The sequence below is a fragment of the Thunnus albacares genome, chromosome 18 (assembly GCF_914725855.1).
Source record: "Thunnus albacares chromosome 18, fThuAlb1.1, whole genome shotgun sequence".
Classification (NCBI taxonomy): domain Eukaryota; kingdom Metazoa; phylum Chordata; class Actinopteri; order Scombriformes; family Scombridae; genus Thunnus; species Thunnus albacares.
In genome coordinates this window covers 2,723,131-2,741,399 of record NC_058123.1, presented here as the reverse complement: position 1 = coordinate 2,741,399, position 18,269 = coordinate 2,723,131, and the positions used below count along the sequence as shown (strand labels likewise).

The 18,269-nt window shown below is 36.9% G+C and overlaps 1 protein-coding gene and 1 long non-coding RNA gene across 3 annotated transcripts in view; both read right to left on the bottom strand.

Annotated features, from left to right (window-relative positions):
- LOC122968041 (oocyte zinc finger protein XlCOF6-like) overlaps window positions 1–18,269 on the bottom strand; it is an 813,118-nt gene that overhangs the window by 690,869 nt on the left and 103,980 nt on the right. The gene's annotated exons all lie outside the window — the stretch shown is intronic.
- LOC122968096 lies at window positions 14,877–17,348 on the bottom strand. 2 transcript variants are annotated; one of them, XR_006398751.1, is made up of 3 exons: window positions 17,019–17,348; window positions 15,845–15,896; window positions 14,877–15,717 (listed from the first exon to the last, which is right to left on the bottom strand). It is a non-coding gene; the product is annotated as an uncharacterized LOC122968096 (long non-coding RNA). The 2 variants fall into 2 exon arrangements; XR_006398750.1 differs by lacking the exon at window positions 17,019–17,348 and adding an exon at window positions 16,433–16,713.

Sequence of the window (18,269 nt, the reverse complement as noted above, 5' to 3'; positions counted from 1 at the left end):
TCAACCTTCAATAGATGAACATGAAAACTAAGTTTTAGTGTCAAACTCAAACATCCAACTGAAGGAACAAGAAGAGAAGCACATTGTTGAGTGGAACGGGACTTTAATAGTAAATGAATTGTTTGAAAGGTCTCAGTTTATTCATATAACACTTATCAAAACCAGAGATTTCAAACTGCTTTACAACATTAAATCAAATTAAAGCTGTAAGCAGCGTTGGTCGGGACATCGCACTCTGGCCCGTTGGGATCAGATCATCTTACTTTTTAAAAATGAGGGATATTTCTTACAAGTGTGGTGTGCTTTTATTTTGAAAGTTTGATTGACAGGATGAGAATTTTCTGCAGGGTGAGACATGTCTGTCTCGCTCACACCTGTGTCATCAAAATCATGCAGGTTTTCGGTGCATTCACTTGAATTTCAATTAGTAAATTGAAAACTCTTGATGAGTTTGTGTGTAAAACAAATTAATTTCCAAGTTTATTTTTTTAGAAAAGTAAAGACTTTTAACTCACATGACCTGGTGAAAGTTTGATTGACATGTGTACTGTCAGGTGTGTCAGGACAATAAGTAGCTGCAGCTCATATATTTGAATGGAGAGTGTTAGTGAACCCACATCTTTCTGAACATTTACTGCTTCCACATAGTTTTAGATATAAACTTCATTTGAACTTTAAATGAGACCTACAAATCTTGAATTTATCTCATAAGTAAATCTCATAAAGCAGGATTCACTGTAGGATGACACAGAGGCAGACGACAGGTCAACAGCTGCTTTAAATAACCAGCCAATCGCACGAGTGGGAGTAAAAAACATATGAGAAAATATGCAGAGCTGCTGCGTACAGTAGAATCTGACTAAAGCTAAAAAACTGTTTGTTCTGCCTGTTTTCACTAAATTACTGGATGAGGTGACCTAGAGTAGTATACAGTGTGTGTGTGAGCTGAGAATAGCAACAGTAACAGTGTGTGACCTATTTGTGGGTTTTTATCAGCGGCACAAATGATCTCAGAACCTGCAAACCTGCTGACTTTAACATTTTATCTCTTCACTGGGGAGTCTCCGTTTTCAACCTTTTCAGCTCCGCTCGGACTGATTTACCTGCAGAAACAAGCAGAGACTCGACTCCACCGACCGAATGTGGATCGGTGAGATGACAGCCGGGCCTCTGCGGGTCAGACAGGTCGCGCAGGTGAAGGTGGGGACTTTTTACTGCTCGTTATTTTAATGTCATCCAAATGGGTCCTGTCAGAAGATTTTATAGACTGCCGCTTGTGCTCCGATAAAGATCCTTTTACCTGTTTTTAAATGGCCAATAAAAACGCCCGCAGGTTATAGAAGACCCATTCAAACTGAAACCCCTGATAAATATCAGCACATTTCCTCTGGTCTCTCCTCCTGCTTTATTATGATCATGACAGCACTCTAGGAAACCTTCACCTCTGAACTCCAGACCACAAATTAACTATATTTAAAGGTGTGAAAATTAGTATAAAGCCTTCCGTGTATCTGGAGGGAGCTTTGTGAAATCTGATGAACTGCCTCGAGTGATGTCACCTTAGATAGTAAAGAAAAACAGATCAAATATGGGAAAAATCATAATTAGATCTATGATTTGTACTGCTACAGATGCAGCTCACTGATTCACATGGAAGATGAAACGTTATACTAAAATAATAACTTCTGTGACGCAGTGATTAGTTGATTAATCGGTTAGTAGCTCGACAGAAAACTGGTAAATGTAACTACTTTTGATAATCAAATAATCATTTTTAAGCTACAAAACATTTGCTGGTTTCAAATTCTCAAACGTGAGGATTTGCTGCTTCTGTGATCGTAAACAAAATATTTTATGATCCGCATTTCGATCAGTTGATTGACGGAAAATTCATCTGCAGCTATTTTGATAATTGAATAATGGTTTTAGTCATCTTTTGAGCAAGAAAGCTAAAAAATTGCTGAAATGTGAAGATTTCAGCAATTTTTTCTGTGTCTTTCATGATAGTAAACTGAATTTATTTGGATTTTGTTGTTGAGACTTTGTGCTGTAAGAAGTTATAACGGGCATTTCTCTCAGTCTTCTGACATTTTATAGAGAAAACGATTAATCGGGAAACTGATCTGCAGATCATTGTTTGATTATATTTAGGAGGAAAGGTTAACGGTCAACTGGTACGACTTAAATTATTTCTCGCACCAACTTGTTTTGTATCTCACAACTGACAATCTTAATAGAAAGTAAGAATCTCCTTTATTTTTGTTATTATTAGTATTTATGAATAAACATGTAGATACATCGGTCTGAATGAATATGAATTTTAAAGAATGTGATGTGATAACGATAAAGGACGAGTTCACAATTTTCCAAATGTGTCTTAAAACAACAGTCAGGAGCCCAAATGAACATTAAAGCTGTTTTTCTCGCTGTAATCATTCCTCCTGTTCATACTGACCATTAGAAGATCCCTTCATAATGACCTTACAATGGAAGTGATGGGGGACAAAATCCACAGTCCTCCTTCTGTGCAAAAATGTATTTAAAAGTTTATCTGAAGCTAATATGAAGCTTCAACGTCCAAATGAGTCAAATCAAGTAGATATCTTTCAACGTTACAGTCTTTTTAGTGTTGAAGTTCCTCTTTTTGTTACTTTACTTCCACCTGCAGCTCAACAGGGAAACACTGTCTGAGGAAACACAAAGAGGGAATTTGATGCTAAAAAGACTGTAAATGTGTCAGATATCCACTTGATATGACTAACTCAGACTGCTGAAGCTGAATAGAAGCTTCACAGAGACTTTTAAATGACTGTGTGGACACACTGTGGATTTTGGCCTCCATCACTTCCATTGAAAGCACATTTGAAGGATCTTTTAATATCCAGTATGAACAGGAGGAATGATTACAGACACCTGACTGCTGTTTTAAGACACACTGGAAACATTGTGAACTTGCCCTTTAATCAGCTGCAAGCTAAAGATAATGTAGTGTTTAGCCAGCACTCCTGAAGGACTAATTTAGGTCCAGTTGACATTAATGTTAGCTTAAAAAAAGCTAAGAGGGAGGGGTGGTGGGTTCATCTGGGAATATGAATCTCTAGAGGCTTTTGTCATACTGAGACCAACATGATGAAAAGTGACATCACATTTATTCTGCTTATTTAAATGAGTCTTGTTTAGATGTTTTAATTGTTGTCTTGTTGCATATTTAAACGTTACTCCTGTATTTTAATTGCCGCAGCATGTGCATGTTGATTAATGAGCGCTGTCTCTGATAATAAACCAATTAATAAATATCAAATCTAAGAGAAACACAGTTTCCTTTGAACTCTCGATCAGTTCTTTGGTCAGTTTTACCTTCATTTAGACACTCAGATCATGTCCTTGTGTTTTACGCTTCATACAGGATTAAATTGAAGCTGTGTTGATTTATGGGCTTCATAACGATCTGAGAAATGTTTGACGTTGTCGTTATCAGTCAGAATTTGCTGCAGATTCATTTTCATTAGTTTGTGGTTCAGTCTTTACGTTATGTCGGCAAAGTTCATTATGTTTTTAGGGGTTTAACTGCTTTAAATGCAGCACGTGCAGTTTGTTTAAGTATGTTAAAGGTCAGATGAAGGAGTGTAAAATATCTGATGTTGCAGTAAAATATCTGATATTAATATCTGTTGATATGCTGATTGAGAGGATGAAGGAGAGAGGAGACATAGAGAAGGTCCAGAAGCTGGAAAAAATGGCAAGTGAAGTGGATGAAGGAACCAGGAAGATGTTGAGGCGCTTTCAGTGATCTCCGCTTGCATCTGTCCTGGTAGTGATTTACCGACGATATGAAATTGATGCATGTCTGCAGCTGCTGTGTTGATCCACTGATGAAGAGTATCTCTGCCTCTTCTATACAGCTACAAACCGCTGGACTCCAACATGAAACTCCACCATCTGTAAATATACAACGACTAAATATCATCAGTCTCTGACTCACCTGATACGAGCCGACGTCTACTCTCTGAACTCTGTCCTGACTGGTTCATCCTGAACAACAACACGGCCCTGAACAGGAAACAAAGATCAAATGTAGCTTGAAGAGAAACCTGTAAAATACACAAAACCGAAAATATCTCAACATCGTGGGATCCCTCTACAAACATTATCACAATAAACAAGATTTTCCGATCTTAATAAAAACATCGGTGGAAAAATGTCGACCTTGGTCGCTCTCAGTCAGTCACGTTGTGAGTTTTATTTTTAGCTTTTCCTTCATAACTTGCATGTAGTTGTAGTTTTGTTTTATTCTCTGGTTGTTCTTCTTCTACTCAGATATTTACCCATATTGTCTCCTGCTCATCACTGTGTATTGCTTTTGAATGATTGGAAAACATTTTTAATGACTCTTACTGAAGATCATCAAACCAACTGGCAGACATCTTCCTTCCAGTACTGTTTACTGTTTTTAGAAACCAGTAGAGTTGATGTGTTTTCCAGTCAGTTTGGCTGTGCTGTTGATGTTTTTGGGTTTTAGTTTAAAACTTAAAGCTGAGGTTGTGTTTTATGTTCTTAGCTTTATTGTTCTTAGTAATATTCATATATTCCATGTTGAATCATACACTGAATAAAATCACTTCCTTAATAAATGATCTTTGTTTTTTACTGAACTTTCATCCATAACTGCTTGACATTATTCTGCACAATAAGAATGAATTAATCTGTCCACATTCTCACTTATTTGCTCGTTTGGTGGTTCTCAGGTCTTGAGACATTTTCCAAATTTTTTCCTCATATGATTCAAACAATTTATCTTCTTTGATATTTAATCTGCAATCTGAACGGAGGCTATGAGATATTGAGAACGTTTAAACTTTTCACATCAAACACTCTCATTCTGATGTACTACAGGAAATCTTTTTAAAATGTTAAATTCCATCACAGTAAAACTTGTTATTCAAGATAATACTCTCCAGTATGGAGTACAGCATCTAGTGATTCACATTTCAGGGGGACGAGACAATGATGTGTGAAAGGAGAAGGTGAAATAAACAAGTTCTGAACAGGCGAGCTAATAGCTAATATGTGTGGAAGCCAACCATTAGTCTGTCCTCGAGTCACTAGAGAGGCCTGAGTTCAAAGCCCCCCAGGATCAACCAGATGAGGCAGTTGACAGAAATATGTTAGAACTGGTTGTAATGATGAGTCGTTCAGATTACACATAAATGATGATGTTATTTCTGCCTGTAGGTGGCGCTGTTACAGATTAGAAAACCAACCCCGCCGACTCTGGTTGTATGGCTGTTAAAAACTTGTTAGGTGATGTTGTGAAAAAGGTTTTTGTTCTGGGAATATGTTCCTGGTCCTTTATAGTGAGTAAATATGATATAATGATTAAAATTCCTTCTATAATCAAAACATTATTAGTTATGTGGGTATATTTGGTTTCTGTTTGTGCAGAAGCTGATGTGAAATGTAATCAAATAAAAATCAAATGAATTAAACTCAATAAACACGCCTGTTATCTTTGATGTACAAGAAACATCAGAAATTTTACTTCAACATCAGATATTTTACTGTAACAACAGATATTTTACTGTAACATCAGATATTTTACTGTAACGTCAGATATTTTACTGCAACAACAGATATTTTACTGTAACAGCAGATATTTTACTGTAACGTCAGATATTTTACTGTAACGTCAGATATTTTACTGTAACAGCAGATATTTTACTGCAACAGCAGATATTTTACTGTAACGTCAGATATATTACTGTAACATCAGATATTTCACTGCAACATCAGATATTTTACTGTAACAGCAGATATTTTACTGTAACATCAGATATTTTACTGTAACAGCAGATATTTTACTGTAACAGCAGATATTTTACTTTAATAGCAGATATTTTACTGTAACATCAGATATTTTACTGCAACAGCAGATATTTTACTGTAACATCAGATATTTTACTGCAACAGCAGATATTTTACTGTAACAGGCAGATATTTTACTGCAACAGCAGATATTTTACTGTAATAGCAGATATTTTACTGTAACAGCAGATATTTTACTGTAACAGGCAGATATTTTACTGCAACATCAGATATTTTACTGTAACAGCAGATATTTTACTGCAACAGCAGATATTTTACTGTAATAGCAGATATTTTACTGTAACAGCAGATATTTTACTGCAACAGCAGATATTTTACTGTAACATCAGATATTTTACTGCAACAGCAGATATTTTACTGTAACAGGCAGATATTTTACTGCAACATCAGATATTTTACTGTAACATCAGATATTTTACTGCAACAGCAGATATTTTACTGTAATAGCAGATATTTTACTGTAACAGCAGATATTTTACTGTAACAGGCAGATATTTTACTGCAACATCAGATATTTTACTGTAACATCAGATATTTTACTGCAACAGCAGATATTTTACTGTAATAGCAGATATTTTACTGTAACAGCAGATATTTTACTGCAACAGCAGATATGTTACTGTAATAGCAGATATTTTACTGTAACAGCAGATATTTTACTGTAATAGCAGATATTTTACTGTAACAGCAGATATTTTACTGCAACAGCAGATATTTTACTGTAATAGCAGATATTTTACTGTAACAGCAGATATTTTACTGCAACAGCAGATATTTTACTGTAATAGCAGATATTTTACTGTAACAGCAGATATTTTACTGTAACGTCAGATATTTTACTGCAACAACAGATATTTTACTGTAACAGCAGATATTTTACTGTAACGTCAGATATTTTACTGTAACATCAGATATTTTACTGTAACGTCAGATATTTTACTGTAACAGCAGATATTTTACTGCAACAGCAGATATTTTACTGTAATGTCAGATATATTACTGCAACATCAGATATTTTACTGCAACAGCAGATATTTTACTGTAACATCAGATATTTTACTGCAACAGCAGATATTTTACTGTAACATCAGATATTTTACTGTAACATCAGATATTTCACTGCAACAGCAGATATTTTACTGTAACATCAGATATTTTACTGTAACATCAGATATTTCACTGCAACATCAGATATTTTACTGTAACAGCAGATATTTTACTGTAACATCAGATATTTTACTGTAACAGCAGATATTTTACTGTAACAGCAGATATTTTACTTTAATAGCACATATTTTACTGTAACATCAGATATTTTACTGCAACAGCAGATATTTTACTGTAACATCAGATATTTTACTGCAACAGCAGATATTTTACTGTAACAGGCAGATATTTTACTGCAACATCAGATATTTTACTGTAACATCAGATATTTTACTGCAACAGCAGATATTTTACTGTAATAGCAGATATTTTACTGTAACAGCAGATATTTTACTGTAACAGGCAGATATTTTACTGCAACATCAGATATTTTACTGTAACATCAGATATTTTACTGCAACAGCAGATATTTTACTGTAATAGCAGATATTTTACTGTAACAGCAGATATTTTACTGCAACAGCAGATATTTTACTGTAACATCAGATATTTTACTGCAACAGCAGATATTTTACTGTAACAGGCAGATATTTTACTGCAACATCAGATATTTTACTGTAACATCAGATATTTTACTTTAATAGCAGATATTTTACTGTAACATCAGATATTTTACTGCAACAGCAGATATTTTACTGTAACATCAGATATTTTACTGCAACAGCAGATATTTTACTGTAACAGGCAGATATTTTACTGCAACAGCAGATATTTTACTGTAACAGCAGATATTTTACTGCAACAGCAGATATTTTACTGTAATAGCAGATATTTTACTGTAACAGCAGATATTTTACTGTAATAGCAGATATTTTACTGTAACAGCAGATATTTTACTGCAACGTCAGATATTTTACTGTAATAGCAGATATTTTACTGTAACATCAGATATTTTACTGTAACAGCAGATATTTTACTGTAACAACAGATATTTTACTGCAACGTCAGATATTTTACTGTAATAGCAGATATTTTACTGTAACAACAGATATTTTACTGTAACAGCAGATATTTTACTGCAACGTCAGATATTTTACTGTAATAGCAGATATTTTACTGTAACATCAGATATTTTACTGCAACGTCAGATATTTTACTGTAATAGCAGATATTTTACTGTAACATCAGATATTTTACTGCAACATCAGATATTTTACTGTAACAACAGATATTTTACTGTAACAGCAGATATTTTACTGTAACAACAGATATTTTACTGTAACATCAGATATTTTACTGTAATAGCAGATATTTTACTGTAACAGCAGATATTTTACTGCAACATCAGATATTTTACTGCAACAGCAGATATTTTACTGTAACAGCAGATATTTTACTGTAACATCAGATATTTTACTGCAACATCAGATATTTTACTGTAACAGCAGATATTTTACTGTAACAACAGATATTTTACTGTAACAGCAGATATTTTACTGTAACAACAGATATTTTACTGCAACATCAGATATTTTACTGCAACATCAGATATTTTACTGTAACAACAGATATTTTACTGTAACAGCAGATATTTTACTGTAACAACAGATATTTTACTGTAATAGCAGATATTTTACTGCAACAGCAGATATTTAACTGCAACATCAGATATTAGACTTTTTTAATTAGTAGTAGACAAGTACATAATAAATACCATAAACAAGAAAGTAGTGCAACAATCAACAAAGTGCTAACAGGTTAAAGGGGCTCACGTGTTGAGATGTTTGCAGAAGAGCTGAGTTTTCAGGCGTTTCTTGAATGCACCAGCGGAGTCGGCAGACCGTGTGGAGCTGGGTATGGTCTATTCCACTATCACAGAAGCACAAACCAGAAGAGTCTGGATCGTGATTTCATACCAGGCAGGGGTGGTTTCACCAGATGTCATTCATTTTGCAGACCGGAGCGGACAAGAGGAGACGTACAGCCTGATGAGTGACTCAATGTAGGAGGGTGATATCCCATTAGTCGCCTTGAAGGTGAGCATCAAAGCTTTGAACTTGATACAAACTGCCACTAGGAGCCAGTGCAGGGAGATATATGACATATATGTGTGAAAAGTTTGAATTGATGTTGATAAATCTGCTTCCAGTCCAACAATGTAAAAATCAGCTGGTTTAATGATCACTGATGAGAATGTAGATAATGTTAAAAACTTAATAACCTGCATCATCAGACTGTTCAGCTCTTGAAATGAGCTGCTGCTGCAACAGAAAGGAAGCTGGCTGTAAGCTAGTTGATGCTTAACACAGATTGTCTTTTTAACCTGATATCTGTGCTGGATGTGGTGGCGTCAGGTCACATGACCTCCTCAAATATGTGGATGCGAGTTCCCAGGACTTAGACTTCTTACTTGTATTTACTATGGCCAGCAATAGCAACAGGAAGTTAAGAGGTGAAATAGGAAATGGAACAAATGAAAAAATGGGCAGGAGGTCATACAGGCCACATGTCAGGTCTGTAGGTTGACTTTCCAATGTGGTAAAATGATTGAAATAGAATAAAAATGTAATGAAAAAACAAACTTATGCGTGTGCTCCGTTAAATCTATAAGTTCTGCTGTCAGTCTGAGATAAATCATTAAGAGTCTTGTCAGCAGGATGACAGACGCTGATTTTTCTGCACAGAAAATAATCAAATACCTATATTGGAAAAATCTGAGAAGTCCTAGATGTGAGGCACATACTGTACTGTACACTCTGATCTGAAATAACCGTACATGTTTGTCTGCCAGCTCAATTAGTCAGATCAAACCTTTGGGGACGAAGCTAATTGCTTAGACAGACTGCATTTTTGGCTGATGATGAAAGACATCCATTTCTGTGATGAGTCTCCCAAACAAACCAAACTGAAAGCATTAATAAGATGAAAAAGAAGATGTGTGTGTGTGTGTGTGTGTGAGCAGGAGGCAGGTTTACTGTTCAAATGAGACTGTCCTCCCAAGAAAAACAGATCATAATGTCAGTCACCCAAAAACGACCTATAGTTAGTTTGGGAGACAGCTGCCATCTAGTGGTTGTGGTAATGGTGAGGCGGAGCAGTGGCGCAGTTCAGATGACTATATATATATGTGGACAGATTTCCTCATTCAGAGGAGGGTGGATGGAGGCGTTAACCCAACAGTGGACTTTGCCACAGGAGATGCTGTTGGTTTCCTGTTTCCAACCACAAGTTGGGACATTTTTCAAAAAAAAGCATAACTATGATCGTCCCCTGACCTTAAACCATAGACTGTAAAAAAAATACTGTTGATTTGAAGCCTCAAATGTAGCGATTTGACCATCGCCATCTTGGATTTGGCCGTCGCCATGTTTGATTTTTGGAGCCAGAAGTGACCATATTTGGACGAGAGGGTTGAACTGACCATACCGTTAGCTGCTAGCTCTGTTAGCACGGTGCATTTACAATCTATGGTTAATAGTGATCATGCTAATGCTAATTTTCGCTATCAAAAAACAGGCCTAAAACCGTTAAAACAAAATGTACTCACCGGAAAAACTGATCATCTGACTCATTGATGAGTCTTTTATTAAAACCAAATGCTAAACAAGAGTTTTTAGGTGACCACAATGTTCAGTTAACTTTAGTGAACTGAAAACACACTGAAATAGCAGCAGCTACGCCTATACACAATGGTTACGTTACGGAAGCGATGTTGTCGCTGTGGTAGCGACTTGTCAATCACAACGTAGACATGCCCTAAAGCAAACCCTGCTTTATCATCAAATTTAAATTAAATGGGACCATAATTTACAAAATGATCATCATGCTGTATTGAAGAAGACTTGAAACTTGCAATTGAGACCATAAACTCATTAGGAAACAGTTTACTGAGGTAATAAATCAAGAGAGAAGTAGGGTCATTTTCTTGTAGACTTCCATACAATCTGACTTCTTTTTGCAGCCAGTGGAGTTGCCCCCTGCTGGCCATTAGATAGAATCATAGACTATGTAAAAATATGGACGTAGTTACCGTGACGTCACCTGTTGGTTTCTGAAGAGCGGTTTTGAAGCTCAAAGTGAACCGCTCCGGCCGTCGCCATCTTGGCAGTACGTGACTCTGCCTAACTCCCAGCCAATCAAAAATGGGCAAAGAGGCGGGCCGAATGGCTGAAACAAGCCAGCTAGCAGCTGGCGGACCTGTCACTCAAAGCAGCCATATCCCTCATTCTGCATAACTTTACGGCTTAATAAAATTTAAACGGGTGAGTTATAAAAAAATTCACCCCCCGTACAGTTGTCATGAAAGAGGACATTAGCTTTAGAGACCAAAACCATTTTTTGTACCAGGCTGTAAACATGTTTATTTCTGCTGTAAAGTTGGACATTTTAACATGGGGGTCTATGGGGATTGACTCGCTTTTGGAGCCTCAAGTGGCCATTCAAGGAACTGCAGTTTTTGGCACTTCCACATTGGCTTCATTTTTCATCCTCGGAGGTTGCTGCTTGCCTTAAACACACAATATGTAATTTCTGCCGCTCGGCGTCTCTCAGTCAAAACAATGTCAAAAGATGGAGTTTGACAACGCTGTGAAGTAGCATGGGATCATGGGAGTTGGTGTCTTCATTGTTAAACAATCAGCTTTTTCTGGTTAGGATTCCTTCAGTGTTCATCGTTCAGGAGATTTTTACCGGGAACCAAATTATCCACAGACATCTCTTCCTCTCCAGAACAAACAGACACTGGTTATTAAAACCAGTAAAAACACTAAATAAAGCAGTTTCACGTTAAAAATCAGTGTTTCTCTGACGCTGTTCGGCAGACAGAGGACGTCTGTTGCTAACGTTTGCTCAGCTTGTTTATATGAGATATAAACAAGCTTAGCAACCAACCAAGATCTAAAAAGTTTATTGTAAAAATGTCGCTTAAACTGAATAAAAGTCAATTTATGACTTTTTCTGATGGACAACCACAACGTCAGCATATTATTTTGCACACATGTACTCTTTGGTAGACACCATTGTGGCAGACAAGGCCGACACATGCATCTTGTGTGTATATACTCTTTAGTAGAGGGGTACCTTTACGTTGATTATAATTATAGATTCCTCTTGAAAATTGTTGGAAACAAGTACACAACTGAACAAAATATATAACATAGGTCTAGCTGTTTTTAGACATTTTAATGAAGAATAGTTACATTTTATATCTCTAACTCTGTGGTGATTATTGTTGCCATGACGCCGGAGGTGGCCTAACTTCTTATCTCTCCTCTGTTTCTGCTCATATCTGAGTATTTTCATACAGGCAGCTGTAAGCTCCTACAAACTTATTTCCTTTGTGTCTGGTTTCATTTGTCTGGTTCCACACCAGTGGTGGCTGGTGACTCAAAAAACTGGGGAGGACAGGAGGAAAACCAACAAACTGCATCATACTACATCGTTGGCAATTTTATATGCCAATAAAACAATTTGCTTTCAAAAACATAAACCCCTGAATGGTTAAAAGGCTGCTTCTTTAAAGACATTTAGCATATACATAAGAGGAAGAAGAGCTCATTTTAGCCGTGGACTGGTTCAGATGCGTGATTTTACCAACAAAGTTAAATTCAAATTTATAGTATTGTTCTATTGTGACAACAGATTTATGTTCTCATCAAAAACAGACAACATATCACATGATTTACAGGTGTTTCCTACGTATTTTCTTCGTATACAGAAATATATAAAGTACCACAAAGCTTATAATGTGATACAGGAACAGATCAGTGCTGAATACTAGAAAGACTGAACACTAAAAACATTCACAGATCTAAAAGTGTAGGTTCACATCATAAAGTATTAATGCATGTATCAAATACATGACTTACACACTCTTATTTATGTGCATCACATTCAAAATATAATCTACAAAGCTGACATGTTAACTCTTGTTATTCTAGTTACTTTAAGCTTATTAATCAATATAGACTCAGCTTCAAAACGAACTGAAGAAATTGTCACAACAAACAGCCAGACCTCCTGCACACTCATTCACTAATCACACAACATCAACAGGTGACTGAACAACCACTCAATTAAAAACAAGATGAACTCCAAATGAACGAGTGAGTCCAGACATCTCACTGTAACTTCAACAAGCAAACTACCCACAACACACTATATGATCTCTGCTGCATTCTTGTTATGGAGATAAATTCACACAACAGCCACACAGAGAGACATTTAACCATCAGAGATGAAATTAGCGACCAAAGACACAGAGAGAGAGAAGCTGTATCTGACTCACGTTATCTGACGTCTTCTTCTTTCTATCATGGAGATGAAGTATTCATGTCATAACATCCATTTGTGGCTATTGGTCATTTTGTTTGTTAGTTAACAGAACTAGAAGCTAACTCTCCTGGTTGTTTCATTTAAATTATGTTGTTAACTTTCTATTGTTGTTGAGAGGAGTTCACTTCAGAGCAGCAGCACGTCACCGTCATCCCGCTGAGGGTTCAGCCCGGATAGCTGAGGCAGTGCCGCCCGAGGCTGCATCAGCAGAGCAAAGCTCTCCAGCTGCTCATCGGCGGTGTCCTGCTGCCGCTGCTGCGCTGCACAGTCCAGATCCATTCTCCCGTTAGCTTAACACCAGAACTTCAGGGCTGCTACAACAAGCAGCTATGGAATGGAAACAGCTATCTACTGCTCGATAAAAGAAGTGAAACGTAACCGCTAAATCTGAAAAAAGGAAATTTGGTTGTTGAAAGGGCCTAAATAAGATAAAATGTTTTACTGATGTGTTTCAAAATATAGTTCATTACTTGAACGTTATAATTTATTTTCTAATATGCTACTCTATCAATTTATCTATATCTCACCACTCTTCTCTTACCAGTTCGTCACATCAGTGGTAGAGAACTGAAGATGAAATCTGGAAACTATCATTGGACCAACGTGATGTCAATATTGCACTCTGGTTGTTGATTGGTTAGGGAGGACGTCCTCCCTTGGAGCGCCATTTTACGTGTCTTGGCCAATCATAGATTAGCATGAAAAAAATTAAGTACATTAAATTGATGTAGGAGATCTGACCACGGATGTATAATAAGAGCTGGATACAGCTCCGCCGCTCTGCCTTTCAGCCAATTTTTCCCAGAAGTTAACCCGGAAGCTAGAAACTTTTTTGTGCATATGCGCCAGGCGAGCAATTCCTATAGGACTGAATAGGCGCCATTTTTAGTCCGGTATCCAGCTCTTATAATACATCCATGGATCCGACCTGAGGAGGACAGCAGGAGCCCGTCCTCCTCTGCCCCCCACCACCACTGTTGAAGCATTTTAATCAGAATTTCAATAATGGATTTTTTCCAACGAAGAGAGAAAAATAATTTATAAATGATACTGAGATTTGGTAATGGTTTATTTCAACCAACCACCTTACACTCACTGCTAGTAAGTAGATTTCTTGCTACTTTTTATTTAATTGGGTGGGTAAAAATTGCTTTAAGCAGGCTGGGGCAACTTTCTGTACCATGTGGGCAGTTTTCACATCTATAATCAGAGCAACAAAGGAGGGAAATGTTTTGGAAGAATACTGTTTATCCCCCACATGAGTTCATAAATATGGAGAACCAAGAGCCCCATCTTTAACAGAAAAGTGGAGCCTGTCCTCCAAAGAAAAACAACACGACAGGTCGTAACAAGCCCGTGTAGAGACAGACACCAATATAATTTACAGCAAAACCTGTTGAATCATAACCATATCATATTATATCATTGTCCCCCACCTGATGAAATCAGAGGGGGACTATGGTCTGCTCTCTATTATATGTGTGTGTGTGTGTTTTCTGTTGGCAGCAACGTGTTCTTTTAGTTAACAGATGAGACTTAATTTTAGAGGCAATTTAAAATCACAGCAGTTTTATTCAGCAGTGCAGAATTGCGCTCAGCTGTCTCATCTCTACTATCAGCGTATAGCATCTCCAATATTCCTGCCGGCGTAGCCCCCATCATGAAAATGATATTTGCAATTATTGCCTGTCATTATAACAGCAGATGCTAGGGTGACTAAAACAAGCAGCAATCCAAACATTAATTTATCTGTGTACATCTCTAACAACAACAAAAAAGTTTAAACAATTTAACAAAACAAAAACAAGGGCAATAAAATCCATAAAGTGAATATGATGACGCATCAAACCGTGCAGCGAACAGCTTCCTCTCGGTGTTTTTATCTACCTCCCCTTTTTAATTACCTCCACCACTTCTTACAGCAATATGAACTGCAGCTGTTATGCAGGTCAGCCATGGTACTAACAACAATATATCTGTAGAGATGCATTTCTACCACATTATAATTGCTTCACAGTATGTTGAGTATCACCAGCAAAAAAGGCCTATATTTTACCGGCTTGCAAACTGAGACAAAAGGGGAGATGAACGGATAAGGTGTGTGGAAATGGGATGTGTTGCTGTTGCTGTTGCTCATCATACTTTATGTTGAATTGTAGGACATGGTGCAGGATCAGGATTGAGAACGGCCGCTCTCTGGCTTTAGTCTCCTTCTCCTGGCTCGCTGTTCCCTGCACACTCTCTGTTGGCTGTGGTTCAGTGTTTTCCTCTTCCTCTCCTCGCTGTGTCTCCATCTCTTCATCTGATCTGTCGCTTTCCACTCGCTGTCCATCTGGGAACGAGGCACGATTTGCTATTGTAGCATCCTCGTACCTAATCAATAGTAAACCCACCCTAAGTAATGACAGAAAATGTTAAAGAATTAATGCATTGCAATACACTGTAGTGTTTATTATTGTTGTTGTTGTCTATAGTTGAATACTTTTGCAACGTAAACAACTGGTACATGTGTTATTCTTACCTGTCGTGCTCTTTGTAACTTTAGCAGCCTCTCTTAACGAGGCATCTCTGCACTGCAAAATGAAATATCATGATTAATGAATGAAAATATGACACAGATAAACACACACAGTGACATTTCATACCTTTTCTAGAAATCTACTAGGGCCAAAAGTTTGCTCCATAATGCTGATCCAGAATCTGTCCTTAATTATTTATTTCTAGTGCTATAATCACATAAATAAGTGATCAATATTGAAATAATGTATTCATGTTTACACTCAGTTTGTTTGACTATTTGTGTGATTGTCCGCAAGGCAGAAAACTTATCAAATGTTTAAATTGAACAGATATATACAATTTAGTTGAAGTGAAACTACAGAGTCACCTGCGTCTGAGTGCCAACAGGTTGGAAAACACCATCAAGTGGGATGAACTAAATTAGCTGCCGGCTAGCATTAACACTACTTAAAAGTAAAATTATACAAATACAGAAGACAAAAATACAATTCACCTGTGTCGTTAGCTGGTGGCTAACGGCTGCTTGTGCTATAAAAACACAAATGTGCACACTCACTTTGTCTTGTAAAATACACCAAACAACACGCACATTATATCACTGCAAACCCCAGCTGAAGTTCTCCCTTTTTTAGAGTGAAATGAAATCCATAATTATGTTATCAGTCCCGCTGAGCATCTGTCTGCGGCGTCCCAGCTGGCAGCAGAACGTCACGGATGACCTCAGGTGAAAGATCATCATGTGACGTAAACTGACTGACAGCAGCCAGGTCATTTTATTTATAGTTAAATTATTATTAACTATTAAATGCTCTTCTTGAAAAGAGCCACGAGCAAGCCTTCACAAAAAAAAACAAACATAAAATACACCTTGACAAGGGACAGGTGCTCAACGTTGTCGCATCATAAAACATTATTGTTCAACAGTGATGTGTGACGGTTTAGGAAAGCACAGACAGATGATGTCGTCCTGCAGATTACTGATAATAGAGACGCCAGATTAGAAAATGCTCACATGGTCAAACCACATATCTGCTTGTATTTGCAATTTAATTTAGAGGACTTTCTTGAGGAAGATAAATGAAATGTTATTGATGATTTTTTATTTAAGATTTCTTCTTAAACACATTATACATGTTAGAAAAGTTGTGGAGTAAGAGCGTTAAACTGTTTTTCACCATTTCTGTGTTCAGGATCTTTCAGGCGGACGTGGAATGATGGATCCATGACGTAGAACTAGCCGACGTCGGCCAGAGGGAGAGCTTTTACCGGGCAGCACTTCACCAAAAAGCAATGGCGTGAGAGGCTTTTGCTCCAAAGGTGACGGCCACAATAAAGCCGTCAAGGACTTTCCAGCAGAGGAGTGAGTAACGTTAAGTTCACCAAACTCCATTGAAAAAAATGACAATTTAACATACTGGTGATCGGTGATGTTGGCTTGTCATTTAAGTTACATTTTTACTGAATCAAGTCCACATTTACCTACAAAACGTACTGAATTAAACAGTGGCTCTTAACATTACTTTATTTTTTAAAGTATGATTCATGTTGCTTCCTTTACACCTACAAACAAGACTATTTTAAATTGTATATTTTTTTATATGGGAGTTTGGTATGAGCGTTGTTAACTTTCAGCTCCCCCGGTATTTCAGAGCAGAGAATACTGCTTATTTTTTAAACCTAATTCTTTATACTTGGCGACTTTTTTAATTATTCAAATTTGGCTGGTGGTTAATTACACACTTCTTTTGTGGCGTGACAAACTCAGAACAAGTATTTGTTATTGCTTTACACAGACTTAAAGATCCCCTTAAAATATTTAAGACATAAGAAACTGCTTTGACTAATGATTTGAGACCAATTTAAAATTTAAATGTTAACCTTTTTTAAAATTCTTAAAACAGCATCTCCTCCTTCTCCCTCATTAAAAATGCAGAATCTGTGAATCTCTAAATATTGTTGGTTTCTAAAGTTTTCCTGTTGGATGCTGTCAGATGTTTCCTCCTTCACTGTAAAGTTCATTCTCAGTGTTTCAAGTTTCCACATCACACTTGTATGAGTTGCATACTGGACCACGATTGGCTCCAAACTGGTTGTGATGTCACAAATCCTGCTTGTAGGTTCACCTGTTAAACTGAGATTTAAGGTGAACTCAGAGAAACTTTCCTCCTTCAGCAGATGAACGTGAAAACAAACTCTGCACATACATCCTTCTTGATATTAGATGTTTTCTTTGTGTTACATGCATCTTCAGGAATGTAAAAAACCTTTAGTTGAGGCACCGTGTTCATGTGTCATAAAGACAAACTGGAACAACATCTAGTGTGGGGCCCTTACCTATAAATTCAGTAGCTTGATAGGAACGACGCCAAGATGTCTGACAGGTTGACAGGTCCGTATCATAACTCATCATACACTGATAATGGGAA